This window comes from Parasteatoda tepidariorum, chromosome 10 (assembly GCF_043381705.1).
Source record: "Parasteatoda tepidariorum isolate YZ-2023 chromosome 10, CAS_Ptep_4.0, whole genome shotgun sequence".
Taxonomy (NCBI): domain Eukaryota; kingdom Metazoa; phylum Arthropoda; class Arachnida; order Araneae; family Theridiidae; genus Parasteatoda; species Parasteatoda tepidariorum.
Window position 1 is genome coordinate 61,141,437 of NC_092213.1, and position 22,477 is coordinate 61,163,913.

Here is a 22,477-nt window from a genome sequence, read left to right on the forward strand (position 1 = left end):
CTTCACTCAATTAGGTTTTGTTTGTAAGACATTGCATAGTTGACAATATTTTTTTGTGAAAATCCTAGATGCTTGAATAGATTCTATAATAATAATATAAACCAGGGATGTTCGAATTTTTTTAGCCTAAAGACCGGACAAACTCCTTCGCTATGTCCCAAAACCTAGCTTGAAAAAGTATCATTTATGAAGGTAATGGTCAAATGATTCCTCGTACTCCTGTAATTTAAGAAGAAAAAAATGCTTCTTTTCACAGTTTTTGAACTGATTTGAGCAATCACGAATTGACTCATTTGCCAAAATGCCAACTCAATCATGCCACTATATATGCACGTAAAACTGGCCATAGAATGAGATATCAATTGCGTAAGAGTAAGTAACTTACAGTTATTTCATCTCATTAATTACAATGATATTTCATATCTTTAATTACAACTTAAATGTTCGATTCCATTTTAAATTTCTATGCGACTTCTGATTATTATTTTGTAAGAATTACTTACGATGTAATTGGAATTTAAAATAGAATAAAAATAAACTGTATGGACCAGATACTGACGTATCAGGCCTTCAGTCGCAGGTAGGCTTGGTAGTGATGGTGACTTCGATGTAAACAAAATTAAGATGCAATACGATAACATGTGTCGCCAGATGTAATCACCGAAATCAACCTCCTATTCGAACCCTTCTCACATCTGAACTAGTCTAAAAACAAATGACATCTTTTCAGCTAAAGGATTAAAATTATCATGGACTAACCGGTGTTAAGCTACACTTCAATGAATACTATTTCGTATCAGTGAATAACGAATGTATTTAAGATTGTTTTCTTGGAAATTTTATTGACAAAATTTTTTTCCCACGTTCCATGTCTCTATAAAACAAAGAACTTAATGATATAACAGGCAGTTTTAAATAGTTGTTGGTACCTTTTTATGGGTCGAAACATCAAAGGATAGGATCTAGTTTTTCTGCGTTAAATTCCTTATTTCGCTTGGTTATCATCAGGATAAAACTAATAAAAGTCATAAAGGTATCCCTAATTCAAAATTGTTTATCTGTAGTATTTATTTTTCTTACTCTATACTTATTACTACGTTCAAGCTTCTGATTGTTTTTGTTTAAATTTTAAGGAGTTGTTTCTTAATCATAATGTAATTTCTACGATATTATCCTACCAAGCTGCATTTTAAGATGAACTTTTTTAAATTGTTGTCTAAACTTATTAACCGTTTTACAATCAATTATTATTTATACTCACTAATAGATCTCAATAGAATCATGTGGTGTAACTACCACTATAAATATTAAATACCAAATCACTAGTATATAAGACATGTTAACTTGATTCTATCATGAGGTATCTTTTGATAGATGAAGGTTGACATGGTCGATTTATGAATCCCCACATTGGTGACCCGGACGTAAGGGAAATTTTTGAAGTTGGGACACCAGTGCGCAAAATAAAGTAAACAGAATTCTTTTAGCGCATATATTTTAAGTGAATAATTTCAACTTTCGAGGAAAAGATCGAATTATGCCAAAAGACAACTATTATTGCAAGGAAATCATTTGGGTTGGTGATCGAAAACTAGGGGCTTAGGTTCCAAGTAAAATTATATTTTTCCTGAATTCAAACGTCGAATATTAATATTCATCAAAAGTTTCAAACATTAAAGACAAAATAAAAACGTTATCAAACCCTGACGAATAAATGTCATGGAAAAAAATGTGAAATCGCCTAAGTACGCAGTAAGTATTATCAAATATAGTAAAAACGATTTTTTTTAAAAAATGGTATCAAGTAATTTTATACAATAACACCGAATAAGAGATCAACAAAGTATTAATCAAAACAATTTCAAACAACAAATTCAAAAACAATTTTAAACAACTCATTTACGTTCATTTAAAGAACGAAGCGAAAAATGAAAATATTTCAACAAACAGCATTACCCTTGAATAGTTTTATAACTGGATTTAACGATTCGATACAATGAGATATTTTTGGAGCAGAGAGGATAATTAAAACACTCTTCCGGTGAAAGATAATAGTTAGAGAAATGAAGTTTTGTGTTAGAATAAAACTATACCCTCAGTTAAACTATCTTTCTATCTTATGGAATTCCTAATTAATTAAACGGCGGCTGTTTAATATTCAAGAAGTGTAAAACAAATATTTTGTTTCTCTAATTATTCCATTAATTTATACAGTTGTTTTTAATTTAAAGCGTGTGGACGTAGGCTTAAATAATTCCAACTGTTGTTGAAGGATTAATTATACCACTCCTCGATTCATTGTGTTATAACTTCATTAATACAGTTTAACAAAAGAATCATAGAAAATAGTATTATCTTTTGCAAGACTGTAAAACAAGATGCATTTGTTCAAGAATATGTAGGATTAATTTGGAATACTAACAAGAAACTAGTACAAATAAACTGATTAGCTTATTTATTTGTGAAAACCAAGTGAAAAAGTGAAGTTTTGTTTTGTTTTTTTGCATTAAAATACATTTTATCAAAAGTTCTTTAAAAAGCTTTTATGGTAGAATAAATGGATGGAGAGTTCGGTATGAAAAAATATTGAGTTTATTACGGACTCTTGAAATTAAAAAAAAAAAAAACCTAAAATCCTCAAAAATAATTTGGATTGGATTTCTAAGATTACTGACACAAGAGAAGGATGCGGCTGTACTGCGATTACGGTTCATGTGGTGGATAGCGATATTATGTTTTAAACGCCTGCGTCGGGTAAAAGAAAAGGTAGAAGACAAAAGGAAGAAATGCTTAAATCGGGATCATGGAATATTTATTGAAGGTTGTAGTTGTTGTTGTAGTTCATTTACGTCAAACTAGAGATGCACAATGGGCTATCAGGGGTGTGTTTAGAAGAAATTTGGGTCCGTTAACGGACCCTTCACAAAATATTTTAACTTAAAAACGGACCCTTCACAAAATATTTTAACTTAAAAACGGACCCTTCACAAGATATTTTAACTTAAAAACGGACCCTTCACAAAATGATTTTTCTTTTAATCGGATCGTTCACAAATTTGTTTATCTTCATTATTATTTTGTTAATCGAATAAATCCTTTCCAGGGCAGAAAACAAGAAAGATGGATGTAAACGAATTAAGTTTTGTCTTCGGCAGACGATTCTTCCATTATTCGTCCGAAATGAATACTCTGCGTATAGGCTAAATACCAAATATTTGTATGTTGCATCTCTAATTCAGAAGCAGCAATTGTTGTTAATTTTTCAAAATTTAAATTTTTTAATTATAATTTTACAGTGTTGAGCATAATCTTGTAGGTCTATACAATTTAAAAACTCATTGAAAAAGTTTTTTTTTTTTTTTGCAATAACGGACCCTATTTGCACAAATTCATAAAAGCGGACCCTGGTTGAAAGAATGTGAGTAATTTTTTTACAATTTCACGAAAAACGGACCTTTCACAAAATGTCTGGATAGACCCCTGGCTATTGGCGACGGTCTGGGAAACACCTCTGAGGATGATCCGAAGACATGCCATCACAATTTTGATCCTCTGCAGAGGGGATGGCACCCCCGCTTCGGTAGTCCGAAGACCTGCACGCGAAGTCGAGCACTTTACGGTAGAACAGTTTAACGAGGACCAATCCCTCGGTGCCTATGCAGATTGATCCAAGTGGTCACCCACCCGCACACTAACCGCAGCCAGTGATGCTTTGTTTCGGTGATCTGCTGGGAACCGTGTCTTAACTATGAGTCCACTGCAGGACATTTATTGAAGGAATCACAGTATATTTTTACATTTCAAGGAAAAAAATGTTTCTCTAAATAATTATGAGCATAAAGAAAAAACACCAGCAAAATATTTTGCAATGGAACCTATAATTCAGTATTTAAATATGAAAGAGTGGAGTTAAATGGAATACTAAGTAATAATTTCATAATCCAACACTGAACACTAATAAAAGTGGTGTAGAAAGTGATTATGTTTGTTCCAATCTCTGCCTATTCTTAAACAGAAAAAGAAGTAACGTGCGTGACTTATGCTTTGAAATTCTCACGCAAACACAACAAATACATTATAAAAACTAGGAAGAAAAAAAAATTTTTTTTAAATACAATCCGATCATAAAAATTTTTTGATTAATAATAGTTTTCATTCTAAAACCTTCCAGTCATACATAGTCATACACTATCTTACTACAATATAACAGGCATTTTCAATTTTTAATATTATTGTTAAACAAATACTATATCTTTTGTACTAAATATTTGAACATACATATTTAATTCAGAATAGAAGAAGTTTGTATTGTTTTTTAATATATATTCTATTCACAACTGTAAATGATATATCATTCCATATTCTTCCGGATTTTCTATCGTCTTTCTTTTGATTAAGGGAACTGAATAAATAAAGAAACCCCAAAACACGAGGGACCAAGCCACACTATCACTATTTCGCTATCAAGAGAAAGTGAAATCAAAGCACCCAGACAACAGTTATTTGATCCCACGTAATCGAATGAAAGCCTTAGCAGATAGTTCAGGCAAGACGCCAAAGATACTTCAAAAATAATATTTCTTCATTCTTTCAGAGAGGGGCGATAACAGACTCGAAGAATTGCGATAAATTTATGCGTTGCCTGGCAACAACTTCAAACGTGGAACAAAGGAAACAGATTGGTGGAGGTTTCAATTTGTGCGAGTAGAAAGAGAATTAAAATAGGAAGAAAAAAAATAGAAATCTCCAAGGGTGGTAACTACCGTACAAACACGAGAGCCGCTTAGGAAAAAAAAAATACGCCCTGAGCTTAATAGAATTCCGGGAAAATTTGGAAATATTCCTTTTTTTTTTAACATGATAATGTGTATATAAAGAAAGAAAAAAGTGGGTGTGGTGCACATTGAGCTCCAACATTTGTCAGAAGTAGAAGAAATTTCATCTATTAAAGACAGAATAATGGGACGGATAAGACTCTTTAACAAATGGCAAAATAAAGGACCAGATGAAACATTTCTGCTGAGAACATAAATTAAATTTGGGTCCAAAAGTATTTTAAGTTTACTTGTCAAATAATTATAATAATTCATTATAGTTATAAAACTAATTAAGGATTAAGATAATACGATAACTGTACGATAAAAGTAATGTTCATATATCCTCATATGATTATTCTATTTTTCATACGAGAAGCATTATTTTGGGTAGCATTAAAAATCTTCCGTTAATGATTATGATTTAATAATTTGTTTGAACAAAGAAAACAAAATGAAAAACTTATAAGAAAGAAAAGGGCAGAAAATGCAACAAACAAGGTTTTTTTGGGGGAGATTTGGTTTTTCTGTCGCACTCAAGCGAAAAACATTTGGACAAAAAACTGGAATTTGTTTCTTTTTTAAATTTAGATAAGTTTATCAAAAACCGAAGCATTTACAGCAATTTTCAGTTTTATTTGAAACACACGTCTAAAACGTGGTTTAAAAAAAGTGGTAATTAAATCAATAGCTTCAGATAAAAAATTATTCCCATTTTAAGTAAAACTTTGAAAAGCAGTAAAAGGACCGCATGTCGTAAACATGAGCTACAAGATGTAACTAACAAAAAAAAGTGAGTTTCCGACGTGTGTTTGTTAACATTCTATTCTAATATTTTTTTTCTAACAAAAAGAAAGAAAAAATTAATTTATTAAGAATTGAAAATATTAATTTTCAAGGGCATATCAGTGAGGCATATATCAAATGTGACCCAAGATAGGTATTAACAGTTACCACAGTGTAAACATGCATAGGTAAATATTCCGTGAAAAAAAAAACTAAAGCAGTATCTTGTTTAGATGCTGAGAAAAGGTGAACTGAAAAAGGCTAGTTTTAGCATTATTGGCATATGCTCCACCAACTTTCCTTAACAGCTAAAAAAATATTTAGTGATTTTTACATATCGTTTTAAAAAAAATATGTAAAAATACAACGATGTAACTTCTTTGAGAATTTTCGTTCGATCGAGGAAAAAAACAAAATAGGCAAAGACAACACAATTTTATTTTAATTCCACGTTATACCGCATTAGAACACGCATTAACAAATTTCCCTCCTGACCAAACATCGAAGAAATCATTCAAACCACACCCCAACTTCCGACTCCGATCAAAGACACAAAATCTCACTTAGGAAATTCAGCGAGAAATGCCCTTGCCTGTGACATAGGGGCGCCCCCACTACCGCCCCATCAGGATTTACAAGGTCACTTTGCTAGTATTGATTGGCCTTAGAAGCAAGCGAAGCACACACCTTCCACGATAGGGCTTATTCCAACACTAAATCCAAGAAAGTAAAAAAATAAAATAAATCTCTGTATAAGAGGATCGGGCAAGTTGAAATCGTGTTTCAGTCTTTTTTTAGCAACTTTTTCTTCATCATCTTTTTGGAGAGTGGATGGAAGAGTTACGTGTGAAAAAGAAACTTAACTTTTTGCAACTTGAACGGTGAGTTTCGATTGGAGGAAAAGTACATTACGAACGAGTTTGGGAAACTGAATTCTTTAATTTTTTCTCCTTATTTGAAAGATGTTTAAATATAGAATTTCATGATTTTTAGTTAAGATTTATATCAGCGACTTATATTTTTTTAAGGGCGTGAAGTATAAAATTTCCGGATTTCAAGGAAATAAAAAAATATCTCATGCCTGATATAGAAAAATATGCCTTATTCTCATTAGATAAATTTATATTATTTATTCCTACCCAGGAATAGACTAATTTTAATTAAAAACTTTACTGTGATAATTTAGTTTAAAAAATAGTTTGGACAGGTCATATATTTTTTTTTTTTACGTTTTATAAAAATATCTAAAAATACATAGAAACATCTGATTGCCTGCATGTAAATAATGTTCCTTTTTTTTCTCACAAAAAAAAACTCTTTTGAATAATTTAAAAACGTGGCGTTTCATTATATTGCCTTAAATCATTCAAATCAGACCTCTTGTTTGATATAGATGATTGGGATTTATTATATAGTTAACTCTAATTTAAGTAGAAATTTTTCGTAAATATCCGGAAAACATGTTCAGNACTCTTTTGAATAATTTAAAAACGTGGTGTTTCATTATATTGCCTTAAATCATTCAAATCAGACCTCTCGTTTGATATAGATGATTGGGATTTATTATATAGTTAACTCTAATTTAAGTAGAAATTTTTCGTAAATATCCGAAAAACATGTTCAGCACTTAGGGTTAAATCTTAATAATGTGCATTATAATTACATACTGCGGCAATTAACTAAACACATAGCACAATTTGTAACATATTATGATTGAAAAATTCCGCAGTCTTTTCAAAAACATTGCGTGGTCTTCCTAGAAGCGTTTATTAAAATAAGTAATATCAAATATTCCATTAAAATGCGTAAAATATAACAATAGCTCTTTACCAGGAAAAAAGGAAGGAAAAAAATAAAAAAAAACATCCATTGTCTACGGAAAAAAAAGCACTTTCAAAAAGCGAAAAGAAAATTAAATGCATGAGTGCAAATGTTTACCCTTCCGTAAACCTTAATTCAAAAGAATATGCCATTAAACAAATCATAATAATAGAATTAGTTTCAGCAGAAGATTTTCAGAACCAAAAGGTTCATAAATCTTTCAATACCATTTACACACACTTCTATTGCTACAACCTATAATTCAACAATTATTTGTAATTAAATAAATACAACAATGTGATGTATCGTTAAAAAAAAAAAAAAAAAAAAAAAAAAAAAAAAAAAAAAAAAAATTTTTTTTTTTTTNAAAAAAAAAAAAAAAAAAAAAAAACTCGCAGTCTTTTCACGAATATTGCTAAGTATTCTTAAAAGTGTACTTTAAATAAACTAAATCCTTAAAATTTGTAAACTATTAAAATAGCTCTTTAAAAAAATCTTTAGTCTACAGCAACACTTTAAAAAAGTGGAAAGATAATTCAATGATAAATGGATACAAATAAATGTTTACTTTTCTGTAAACCTTAATTCAAAAGAAAACTTTATTTAGCAAATCATGAATAGAATTGTTTCAGTACAAGGTTCTTAGCACCAAATTTTACATAAACTTGCATAAATGAGCTGATGAAAAGTGTTAAAAACATGATTTCGGTATTAAAAATAAATTAAATAAATACTACAATTTGTGATAAAAAAAATTTGCATTCCTTTCAAGAATATCGCGAGTTCTTCCCAAAAGCATTTCTTTCAAAATAAATATTAAACATTACATTGAAATTCGTAAAATATTACAACAGCTCTTTATTAATAACACTAAATGGAGAAATAAACAACTTTAGTCGAATGTGAAACTACTTTTAAAAAGCGGAAAGAAAATTCAATGACATAGATGCAAATACTTACTCTTCTGTAAACCTTAATTCAAAAGAAAATGCTATTTAACAAAGCATGAATACAATTAGTCTCAGTAAGAGGTTTTAAGCAATAAATTTTACATAAACTTGCATAAAATAAGCTAATGAAAAGTGTTAAAAACATGATTTCGGTATCTAAAAAAAAAACCTGCTTTACGAGCTGCATCGAAAAGAAATAATTTGCTCAAAGAGTGAGTAACAGTCAATGCACGAAGGAAAAAAAAAAAAAAAAANAAAAAGACATTTTTACGCTTGGTTGAAATCTTAAGGAGAAAGTTAATTTTATAGGTAAATAGCTCTTTTTAAACATGCCTCAATTTAGAATAAAAATCCTATCAGCCGGGGAAAAAAGGAAATTTCAAGATGTTAATTAAGAGTTATAAAAACTGTTTGTTTTTAAGATAATTGCAATTGCTACTAGTATTAGCATATAAGTGAAGATTTCTCAGTAAGCTGTGAGGTCATTTCCTAAAATTAAGAAGGTTTCTAATTATAATTAGAATAATCAGGAACGTACAGTAGTCGAAATTAATTATGCTTGTTTGCGCTCCAATAAATTAAAACTCAAACATTCACGGAGGGAAAAAAATGAATAAAATATGTGTTTGAAAAAATTATTAACAAAATAGTTCAAAAAAAAGTTATTTACCAAAAATATACTGTCACTCTGCACTATCTTTATTTTATTTTATTTATTTATTTATTTTGAAAATGTCATCGATTTAAAATTTGATTTTTTAGTAACTATGCGACTGATTTCGCCCAAATTTTGCATTTTGAAATTTAAAAATTTATTCTTTAAAATGATGTAAAAATGTTTATACCTTACGGTTAAAACAATTTTCGACCTAAATAAAATAATAATAAACAATACATCGAAGGAGCCATTACATTATGATCACCCTGATAATAACATGTTGGACCACCTTTAGCCCTCAAAACTGCTAGCACCCGCTGTGGCATTGATTCGAAAAGGTGCTGATAGGTAGTCTGAGGTATCTGGTTCCAAGCGCTCACCAACTGGTGCTGCAATTCCCTCACATTGCGAGGGGGTAGCGTGGCAGCACGAATTTTGTTTTCCAAGTAGGACCACAAATGCTCTATTGGATTAAGGTCAGGTGAATTTGGTGGCCAAGACATGACTTAAAAGTCACTGGAATGTTCCTCGACGATCGACCCTTATGACATGGTGCATTATCCTGTTGGTAAACACCATCCCCCGCAGGAAAAACTGTTGCCATGAATGGGTGAACCTGGTTTGCAACTATTCAAGTAGCTTACAGACGTCAGGGATTGTTCTATGAAGATTATGGGTCCTAATGTGCCCCATGAAAACATTGTTCCTGGGCGAGAAATCATGAAAACCTGGGCGAGTCCATTGTTATAGATGGAGGGTGGTCATAATGTAATGGCTCTTCGGTGTAAATATTTACTAATAGTTGTATTTCGCATGAAAGTTTTCAATTCACTTGTAAAAAATTTTCGTTATATGGTGAAACAAGCAAAAAGTCAAATTAACAATGAGGGGTCCAAACATGAAACGGCTCTTCTGAGTAAACTATTGGGACCACATTTACCAGATTGCGACTACCCCCTATATTTTGAGAGTCAGAAATACGAATTCGTTGAAAAAAAGGGGTAAGCTTATTCAGATAAAATTCCATTTCTGTGACTGATTTCGTAACTTAAAATATCGTTTGTACTAATTAATTAGTATATTTGAGGTTCCCCCTTCAAACCTTTGAGATTGAGTACTTAGAACGTGAAGATCCGATCATTAGATCAAAAGTAATTTCGTTCTTAATGATTAAAAAAAATATTGGAAACTTTTGGACAAAATATGGGATATGATATGCATATGGGAAACTTTTTGGGCGCATTTTATAGAAAAAAAGTAAAAGATTGTAATGTAGAGACAGATACTGTTAATCCTATTTATTAAAATTAATCCAACTGGGGACTACATTCAACAAGATCGAGTAACATAATGAATTAACTTATATGCATACGTATATTTACGTTCACTTAGAAATAGAAAAAAAAATTGTTACGTATTTGATTTGTATTTTAAAAAACTGATTCGATTCAATTGCTACAGACAATCATCATTTTTATATTTTTTAGCAAAATTTTTAAATAAGTTTTAAGATATTGTCATAAGGGATTATATATTAACTTATATAGAAATAGAAAAAAAAATGTTGCAATTTCTTAAATTATGCATATTTACACAAAATTAAACAAAAAACACTGCAGTAGAAATTTTTCGTAAATATCCGNGGGATTCAAAAAAATATTAACTTATATAGAAATAGAAAAAAAAATGTTGCAATTTCTTAAATTATGCATATTTACACAAAATTAAAAAAAACACTGCCAAACAGTCTGAAATGTTCTGAAAAAATAATTTGATAATTTAAGTTTCATGAAACTAAGTTGTGTTTGTTCAACTGTCTAGACTTTTCACTAGTAATATTAGATAAATCAATACTTTTGCACAACTTATTGCAAAAACTTTTACAAAAAGAAAGCATATTTAGTAGTTTTTTAGCAACTGTTCAAATATCATATTAGCACGTTTATATGATGATTTTAAAAATCAGCAAAATTAGACAAACCAAAAAAACTCTTATTAGTAAGCCTATAAAAAATAAATCTATTTTACAAAATTCAACTAATTTTGATATTTACAAAAAAGGTTGTTACATGAAGGAAATCAGTGTAGTATGTAAGCATTGCCTTTATTCTTACCAAGAAAGTAAACAAACCGAAGGTTTTTAAGTGCTTACTATAGTTTGCCTACGGTAAGAACTCTCTACACCACGAAGTCTGAGGCCGTCTGCTGCTATGGAAACAGGAAAAGAGCATTTCAGGGAGGGTAGCTTCCTTGACTCTAGGGCTAAAAAGATTCCCTTTCCCTCACCGACCCGAGGCAGAAGTTCTCCTTAACAGTGACCCCACACCCCTACTTGAAATAGTTGTACCTCGGTACCATAGTCACCGCCACGAGGCCAGACGAATGGCTAGGAGAGTTCTTGCTTTAGACAGACTATAGTGATAAGACGGGCTTCAGTCCAACCCCAAGCCCGGCTAGTTTATTGAAAAAAGGTTTCGTTCTCAGACAGGGTTGAACTCGTGATAAGTATTTCATAACTTTTTAACAAACGTTTGGTCCACATACTAAGTGTAAAAAAAAATATGCAAAATTTATAAGATGTAACATTTGATAATTTAATTATAAATACATTATAAATTACATAAGATGTAATTTATAATGTGATGATTACAGCGATTATCATCAAAGACTGAGGGGCGAGACTGCAAAATTTCAGACGCATAGCTCGGATGCGGGAGAACTATGGGCTCTAAGAAATTCCACGTATCTCGGGCTCATGTGGGCACGGATTAAAATTCGTCTGGCTCAGGCCTCCAAAAGAGAGCCCGAACTCACCCGCAGTACTACCGTATAATGTTTAAACGGTCCCTTATGAGCCGCGGTGGCTCAGGGGGTAGAGCGCATGCTTCTCAATGAGGTGACTCTGATTCGAATCCCAGTGACGGCTGGTCTATACAAATTCCGCACCTGGCTCGCACCGACCACAGTGCTAACGAAAAATATCCTCAGTTGTAGACGGATCATAGGTTAGTCACCTTGCCGTCAGGCTAACAGTTGGAGGTTTTCTTGGTTTTTGTTTCCATGTAACGCAAATGCTGGTTAGTTTCAACAAAAATGTCCCGCACAAAGTCACATTTTCCCCTGTACTTATTATAGCAATTCCCTTGTCTTCTGGATAGGGTTCAAAATTACAAGGCTACGAAGTTGAACATTGGCAGTCCTATCAGTATACTCAAAATCGGTTCGGCTGTTCAAAGACGGTATCTTATGGTAAAAACGGTATCTTATGGAACGTCTAAAAGTCCGAGAAACTATTTTATAATTATGTTTTTTGTAAAAATTAAGCATTCATTATTTTCGAAGTTTACTGGCTGAATAAAAATTCTATAATTAAACAATATTTCAGAAGTTAAAAATAGAAAACATTTAAAAAAAAAAATTTTTTTTTTTGCACCATTAAAATATTGCCGTAATGTTTCCTCAACTCGGGAAAATTGAAAAAAGCTTCTCTGAGACTTTCATATGTTATTTTTTTTCTTTTAATAAACTTAAAATAATCGATTCAATCAATTTATTTTTTAAATACTTGAGCATTAAGCTAGTGTTTTAATATGAAAAAGATATTTAAAGAAAAAAAAATCTTATCTTTTACGGGAAAAAAATATCATAATCCATTTTCCTCATCAGAGGTATTATAAATATATTCTGAAAAATAATTATCTTTGAAGCTCGTGATAACATAAAGAGTTCGGAATGAAGAATTTGATAGGTACTTAACAATTATGAAAGGATAAATGGAAGCATGTTAATACACCGCTCAGTGAAGCATAAAAACAACTTCAGTTTTGTGGAAAGGACAGTGGCGTTAGGGCATTATTCACGAATGGACATTTTTTTAATTTTCTCATAGGAGAAAAAAATTTCTAAATCAAGATTTTTTTAATAGGCATTATTAGATATAGGATATATTAAATACATTAAGTTTCATGAACAAACTTAATGTATTTAATATTTTTAGACTTCCCCTAAAAAAAGAGAATTAAAAAAAAAAAAAGAAGTTAATCACAATCGGAAACTTTAATCATACCATTAAATCTATTTTGAGATGCTGCGTTCTTTTTGTATGGTTCATAACTACACCTGTAATTATATTTAGATCCTAGCAGTAATCCACTATTTACTTATAACAGCAATCCACTATTTATTTCGGTATCCTTTGCGCAATTATTTAAACTAAAATGTCAGTGAAAAAAAAATGGCATTTTTAAAAAAAAATATATACCCATATTTTTTTTAATAATAACGTATTTTTTAATATATTTTAACAAGTGAATAAATTATGAAAATCACACGCATTTATAAAATATTGCATTAGTATTTTTCATTGCGCTTTTCGGATCAAAATAAAATAGCTAAATTTGTTAATCAAAATAAATGTTTTCTTAATATCAGTTTTTAAAATTAAACACTCCTACAGAAAACATAAAAAGTTATTTTGATACAAATCATTTAATACATAGTAATTCTGCGACTTTATAACTGGCTTGGATTCAATAAGGAATAAAGATATGAGAACACAAGTTTCAATCCGCTAATCCTTTAATTGTGGAGACGCTGTTTTTAGCGCTTTACTTGCAATAACAATATGCCTCAAAGTTTTTCTATGTGGTTTAAGTCAGGTGATATTGCAGACCAATCAAGATGCTTTAGTGTTAATAAAAACCAGTTACAAATTCTCCCAGCCCGATGAAGTGTGATGTTATCTTGAAAAATAAGAGAAACTACAGCATACTCATCATGAAGATTTTGACGCAAAACCAACATCTCGTCAGTCAAAAGGTTAAAACCAACATGCTGGCTCAGTAAATGGTGGCCAAAGTCAGTGGGTCTATTTGATAAACTCAACAAACGCACCCTTGATTTTAATCTGACTTTTCTCACAACCTCTTTCACAGTTGATGCTTGTATTTTTTTTCCCCTCTACTTAGCTAATATCTCTAATCAATTCTATCATTATAATTTTGAAACAACTAAGTTTTTATAATATTTCAAACTAAAAAAATTACATACTAAAAGCTTTCGAAAAGGAAAAAAGCGGGTAAAGAGTACACGTGACATTCAATCGCTAATACTTAACCACTTAACCCTAATTATCGAATAAAAAAAGCTAATTACCACTGCAAACAAAATAAAACTAACGAAATGAAGTTATCTAGGGTGACGTAAAAACTATTTTGAGAGAACAGTTATCCAAGAGTTTCATCACAGGCACATACATTATTAAAAAGAACTCATAAATTAAATTACAGAGACTCCATCAAATACTCGGACTTCTTCTGTAAGTGAATCAAAAGGCTTAGAGTAGACAGGAATTTTCGTTGTTCCTTAGAAAGAATTGTTTGCCTTTAGACTTTTAGACGATAGAATAGTGAGAATGGAATTTCGTGTTTAAATTTTTAATACTTTTCCGCCTATACAATAAAACATTAAAGAAAACACACACATGACTTGACGTGTATGAGAATTCCTTACCTTTTCAAACTCTACCGAATTCTATGCTTTGTAGTTCAATTTATCAAGTTGTTATAAGAATCAGCTGAAGCTAAAATGGCGCGAGTCATTTTTTCATGAGGTTGGAAATATCTGTTATAAAAGTAGTTAAATCTCAATTCTTAAATTATCTATATATATTTGTTTATGGGATGTTCTGCTGAAGCCAGGTATTTATCTGATAAAATATTTAATGTTATAAAAAAATATTAGTTTTTAAAATTTTAGACTCTTTAATCGTCGGCAGGATTCCACCTTACACTGCCTACACCTTGGAGGTTCAAAATTAATATTTAACCGATGGAAAAAAAATAAAAGATGCTTTCGAAATATGGACAAATCATGGTACAGAAAGGAGAGAGTAATAAACAACACGTTCGATTTGATTGCGGTAGGAAACCAAGAGGAAAGACTAAGATTAGCAACACCTTCAAGTTTCAACCTCCAATTAAACCAGTTTTGATGTGATGATGGTATATTTGATTTGGTTATTGAAAGTTGTGGTGTTAGCTTTCAAATTTATTCGTAAATAAATACATATATGTGTAAAACTTCTTGATCGTTGATTACAAGAAAGGCATCGATATTTTTTACAACTCAAAATGAATAATTTTGCGCGTGGTTTTCACAAATACGATAATTAACTTTCAAACATATTTACAACATTTATTTGAGAGCACTCGCCTCCCAATGAGGTGATTCAGGTTCGAATCCCAGACTTGGCTGGTCGATACGAATTCTACACCCGGCTGACCGAACACAGTGTTGACATAAAATAGCCTTGACGGATCATGGGCTAGAGTCCCTTTGCCTTCAAACCGTGGTTTTCCTCTCCATGTAACGAAGTGCGGATTAGTTCCATCAAAAAGTCCTCCACGAAGACGAATTTATTGTAATGTTTTATCCAGAAATCCACTCGTCTTCTGGATTGGGTTAAAAACTACAAGCCTCTACGGAATTGAATAATGGATTTCGTAAACTCAAAATTGAGTCGACTTGTTCAACGACGGTTAAAAAATAAAATAAAACACTTATTTCAGAAATTTATAAACAGAAATCAAATAAAAATTTATTTTTTTTTACAAATTTACTACACTTCTTAATTAATAAAGCTTTAATAAGACTTCATATAATTTTTTTTAAATATAATCTATATGCGGTATTTATAACTGAATGCACAAACTTGATTGCGAGAATCATAATATAGAATTTATCACACATATCACCACCTGGCTCACTTAACATCATTACCTCAATTATTAAGGGGCCAGATTCTCCAGAAATCGATAGTTTCTGTCAATGGCATCATTAACTAAATTAAAAAGACCCATTTCTGGCGGAATCGATAGATTCTGCCTAAGGCATATAATAGATACTAATGATTTAAATCTAACTAGCTCATGGACATTAATTTCATCGAATGGGTATGACAACTAGACCACTAATTCCAATACTTAATTTAAAGGGAAATTTAACTTTTAAGAAGTCATTTCAAGTATTTAGTGTAAATAAAGTTAAGAGTATAGACGAGGTAGTATTAATATTTGGTTTAAGCAATAAAAGAAGTAGATTAAAGCAATAGTTGAAAATTGGGTTAAAATACAATTTTTAATGTATCTTAACCATTTTAACCGAGAACTATAGTAGTCGATGAAATAATAGGGTATAATAGAGAAATCAAAAAATAACACTGGCAACGTTGCAAAAAGGAAAAAAAATCGAAACTATAGTAAGTCCATTTTTGAGCTTTTATTTATATTTCAAGTTGTCGTATATTTCAAGTTATATATAGTATATTTCAAGTCATTTATATTTCAAGTTGTTTTCCCTTAATCATAGGTAGCACAAAATAACGCCTATTTTCATATGTATCAACATTCATTGCTGAATACAGATATTTCCCTGCGTAGGAGCAAAATAATAATATTAATTACTATAATCTGGACATTCACCAAAGTGTCTATGTGAATCTCGACATTAAAAAGAAGTAAATTATTACATAAATCGTCTAAACTTTAAATTGTGAAGCAGTTGTTGACTAGTTTTAACAAATTTAAATCTTTAGCAAGCCAAAAAATAAATAACACAACTGAGAAACTAAAATAACGAAACGAACTATTATAAATATAAAAAATTTAGTAAGATAAATGACAATAATCCATACCATGTTTTCAACAAACATTTTACTATAAGATTTAGATGAAACGCATTCTTTTATCCTTATAAATACATCATTACCATAGCTCACAATTGAGAAAAAGAGTTCTTTAGAATTCTTACGTAGTGAACTCTAAACGTATGTAACGAACGCAATAAGAAAAAAAAGGAAGCTTACTTTTCGTCGAAGCAGAAATAAATAATGGCATTCATTAGTGAAACATCAACTTATAGCCAGAGAGATGCATTTTCCAACAATGGGATTTTTTTTCTAACTTTCATACAACTGTGTAGAACACTCCCTAAAATTTATGAATAATTCACAGGGTTCTAGGAAAATTCTGATGTACATTTGTCTATAGAAAATTTCGAAGCTTGGAAACAAATGTTTAATGTAAGACTACGGTGAAATTAAAAAAAAATGATATTTCTATAATTGCGACTCTTTGTTATTGTGAACTGTTGATTGTTTATTCGATTCGCGAAATGAAAGAAGTTTACTTTAATACGCAGCAAACATTCGATCTCGAAGATAACAATTCGTATATTGATTTAAATCAATCAAATGTTGACTAGTTTTTTACAAATTAATTTTATTTATCCAAAAAATAAACAAAAAAAATCGAGAAACTAACAATAAAAATAAATTATTATAATTACAAAATTTTTTGTAAGACAAATGATATTACTCGTATGAAGTTATCAACAAACATGTTAACATATACGATTTAGACGAAATGAATTATTCTATCCTTATAAATATTTCATTACCATATCTCATAATTCAGAAAAAGCGTCCTTTAAGAGTTCTTACATAGTAAAATGTAAGAAAAGAATGCGATAAAGAAAAAAAAAAGGAAGCCTACATTTCTTCAGAGCAGAAATAATAGCATTCATTAGTAAAACATCAACCTATATCCAGAGAGAAATCCATTTTTCAACAATGGGAATTTTTCCTAACTTACATAGGAACTATGTAAGACACTTCCTAAAATTTATGAATAATACACAAGGTTCTAGGAAAACTCGTATGTACATTTGTCTATAGAAAATTTCGAAGCTAGCTCGGAAACAATTGTTTAATGTATTAAGACTACGGAGAAATTAAAAAAAAAAAAAAAAAAAAAAAAAAAAAAAAAAAAAAAAAANAAATTTTAAAAAAAAAAGATCTTTCTATAATTGCGACTCTTTGTTATTTAGAATTGTTGATTGTTTATTCTATTCTCGAGTCGTATATTGATATAATCAATCAATCCAGTTTTTAGAAATTAATTTTATTTAACCGAAAAATAAATCGAGAAACTATATTAAAAAAATTATAAATATAAAAATTTTTGTAAGACAAATTATATAATTCATATGAAAGTTATCAACAAACATGTTAACATACGATTTAGACGAAACGAATTATTCTATCCTTATAAATATTACCATATCTCATAATTCAGAAAAAGTGTTCTTCAAAGTTCTAATATAGTAAACTCTAAACGTAAATAAAGAATGCGATAAAAAAATAAAAAAAGGAAGCCTACTTTTCTTCAGAGCAGAAATGATAGCATTCATTAGTGAAACATCAACCTATATCCAGAAAGGAATCCATTTTTCAACAATGGGATATTTTTCTAACTTACGTACGAACTATGATGTGAGACACTTCCTGAAATTTATGAATAATTCACAAAAGAAAACTCTGATGAACATTTGTTTTTTTGAAAAATCAAAAGCCTGAAAATAAATGTACTTTTCTTTTGTAAGAAGGACAAAGTAAAAAAATAAGTAAAAAAAAAAAGATATTTCTACAATTGGAACTTTTTGTTACTTAGAAATGCTGATTATTTAAGTAATTCTCAAAAAAGATGATGATAAATAAAATAAGCTGCAAGCATTCTGCCTAGAAAAAACATATCGTATATGGATGCAATCAAGACATCTTTAGTACACAGAAAACTAAATTGTAATAGGAAAGTTAAAATGAAAACTAGCGCCATCTCAAATGCTTTCAGCTTCAAAAGAAAATATTATAATTTATACAGACGCAATCAATATATTTGAGTATACGTAATTCACAAAATTACAAATAGGAAACTAACGTAGATTTAAATGTTGACGCGTAATTTTTTAAGTGTTAAAACATTACGTCCCCCTATACCTTGTTTTAAGCTGATGTAATAAATATGCCCTATTAAATGTGCCGTAGAACATAAATCAAATAAGAAAATATATAAATGTTGCCTTTCATATAAAAAAAAATTAAAACAGTAATAAAATCAAATACTAGTATTCAATTGAAAATAAAAAAATAATGAAATGAATTCGTCGGGGTGAGAAATCGAAATATTTATTTAGAATCGGAACTTTCAAAATACAAAATAGACATATATAAAAATATATAAATATGTATAAAAGTATATAAATATGTGTAAAAGTATATACATATATAAATAGACAAACATATAAAAGTATATGTTTGAAGAAGTAAGTAAATATATTTTCTTTGTAACCAGTCTTTTCGAATAACTATTAAAAGACTTGATTTACAATTCAGACGCAAAATAAACGAATAGCAAGTAAATATTTTAAGGATAAATTCTCTTCTAACGGTAACAAACACATAGTTTACAAACAAATGACGGTAATTCAGGTGGTTTGTAAAACCTTAACGTAAGATGGCGATTTTTAAAGTACTAAAACAAATGGTGAAGGCATTTACAAAATAAGCACTGAGTATCGACTTGATATTGCATTGCACTGATATTGGAAAAAAAAAGAAAGGAACAAAATATGTCAAAAAAATATCATAAAATAAAAATAAAATTGTTATTTATAGGATGTTTTTTTGGATCATTCAAATAAAATATCTAAAACTTAGCTTTTAAGAAATTACGAATCGTTTAACAAAAATTAAAATCAACTTGTAAGCCATAGCGTAAAAATTGACGCTTTAATTAAAAGAAATATTATGGTGAATAATTTTAAATATTTTTAATTAAATTTCTCATATCAAAATTAAAATACACAAACTTAACTTATCATTTAATATGTATCAATCAATTTAAATATTCTTGTTCATACATAGCCGAATTAATATTATAATAATTTAAACTAGTTAATTTACTCCATATGACTCTTAATTAAAAGAAGTAAACAATGGCATGCTACATTAATTTGAGAGATAAATTCAACAAAACGATCCAGAAGGGGGCGCTGTTAGGCACCACAGAAATATTTCAGTTACTTCTAATCGCAATTTATCATTCGCTAGAATGCGTTCTTCGATTTTGAAAAAGATGCTGCAATAATTGAAGAATTGAGAATTATTCAAGTTGAAACAAGAAAATATGAACTTCGTTAATTTGAAAAGAAGAACGGTTAAGTTTGGAGAATTTATTCACTCGAGACAAGAGAGGAATAATTCAGGTTTATAGAACAAACAGATAACAAATCGAAAATATTCTTCCCGAACTTCCGTTCCAATTATTGCTAGTATCCAGCTGGTCTGAATATATTTTGCGAAATAAGTAGATAAATAAAAAATACGTTATGAGTAGTTGGTTGATTTACGGAATTTTAAATTTTAAGTGCAACACATTGAACTATTCGGAAATATACATCATTCTGGTTACTATAGATTCAAATATGTATTTAAGCTTTTCTTTATTCGCGAAATACAATTTTTGTGACATATCACGAGGATAAAAAGAAATTTTTAAAACTCCTATTCTGTTTTTTCCCCTTCAAAATAATTAAAGTATATTTTTAGAACAGCTTCATGATTGAAAAAATTACTCACACAAAAGGATTGCGTAAAAAACTTCTTTTAAATTATAAAGTTGTGGACGTCCACTGCCGTACCATAAGTTATATAAGCATTGTTATATTTTATTTTATTTTATAACTGTCATTGAACAACCGATCCAATTCTGAGTTTACGACTATTAATGTTCAACTCTATGACCTCGTAATTTTGAACTCAACCCAGAATACTCCTGGGTAAACATTTGGACAAACTAGCCTATAAGGACTACAAACCCGCATTTGAGCTGGAAAACCGCGGAAATCTCCCACAGTTAGCCTGACGGCAAAGGGACTTGATCCGGCTACTCCTGAGAATATTTTAAATCAGCAATGTTGGCGGTGCGAGCCGCATGCGGAATTCGTATTGAGCATTGGTATTCGAAAGCGGGTCACCTCACCGACCATGGCTTAAAATTTTTATAATGAATCAAACTAATTTCAGCAAACAATTAATTTCTGACTCCACGTTTACCCATTGATTTGACAATTTACAGATTTAACAATTCATTGATTAACCGGTCTATTCTCATTCAATCATCCATTTCCTTTAACACTAGATTGCCCGAGGAAGTCATTTTGACTGCCTTTTAATTTCAATTAGAAAAACAAGGATGTATACAATGACACAATTTCTTAAGAGTTTTGTGCCTTTTATAATTATTTTTTATTGTTGATATTTACTAATAACTTGTCATATAGCTGAAATAAATATCAAAAATATTAAAAATTAATTTTAAACAAATTTCTTTACACATTCGTTTGTAGTGTATCCACCACTACAAAAATACAATTCCAAATCACTAGTATATAAGACATGTTAACTCGACTCTATGTCGGGGTACCTTTTCATAGATGAAGGTTGACATGGTCGATAAGAACTCGTCCCCCCCACATTGGTGACCCGGACGTGACTCGTCCCCACATTGGTGACCCGGAAAATCACCAATGTGGGGGACCATGTCAGCTTTCATCTATGAAAAGGTACCCCGACATAGAGTCGAGTTAACATGTCTTATATACTAGAGAATTGTAGTAGTAATTTTGTAGTGGTAGATACGCTACAAGTTATTCTTTCACAATGCAGTCCATTTTGACTGCTTTTGGGCAATAAAGGTATTTTGGTCTTTCTCGTGTTAATTTCCAAGTTCATTTCTTTATTCACCCACTATATCAAAAATAATTTTAAGATATTGTTTGATAAAGGGGAAATGATGTTACGCTTTGAAGGGAGGGAGAGAATTCATTTAACTATGGCAATTTGTGATTTGGGTCAGGGAGTAAACAAGAAGTGCGACACCAAACAATCTGGTTAAAATTATTATATTTAAAATCAGCAAGTTATAGTTTTCTTAAAAATATAATTAGCTTCTATATTTAATAAATTTTTCACCAAAATAAATACACATCTAGTCATTATGTTAATAATGTCCTTAAAACAAATAATAAAAGTTTGAAAATATTTAAAACATGATTTATAACATGTGTTTTGTCTCTGAACTGATTGCATAAGTTTATGTAGTATACTGCACCAAACGGGGGGAGGGGGTGGCAATTACTGCCGGTTGACCTAACCGTAAAGCTGGGAATAATTTCTAAGCCGGGGGGGAAGCGGGGACAATTTTGGTCCCGCTCACAACGGCCGGCAGTGGCTGCATTACAGCCATTGGGGTCCTCCTACGCTACAGCTTGACATGTGACTAGGAGGTAGGATAAGATGAAGTGTAAAAAATATGAGGAAGAGTAATAATATTGAAAAGCTGTGAGACATCATTTATGGTTGACTTAAAATTATACAATTCCTTTGTATAAAAAAACGTCTTATAATTAAAAAAATTTTATTAAGTTGTGAAAAACTGAACAGGTGTATTGAACTTAAGTTTTCATAATAGAAATACATATTATTACTAATAAGAGACAATGGCAACATTGAATTCAATTGCTATTGACACACACACGCACACAGATAT

At 30.2% G+C, this 22,477-nt stretch overlaps 1 protein-coding gene across 4 annotated transcripts in view; it reads right to left on the bottom strand.

Moving 5' to 3' along the window:
- Positions 1-22,477, bottom strand: part of LOC107451281 (S-adenosylhomocysteine hydrolase-like protein 1) — a 223,292-nt gene that overhangs the window by 31,122 nt on the left and 169,693 nt on the right. The window lies entirely within an intron of this gene.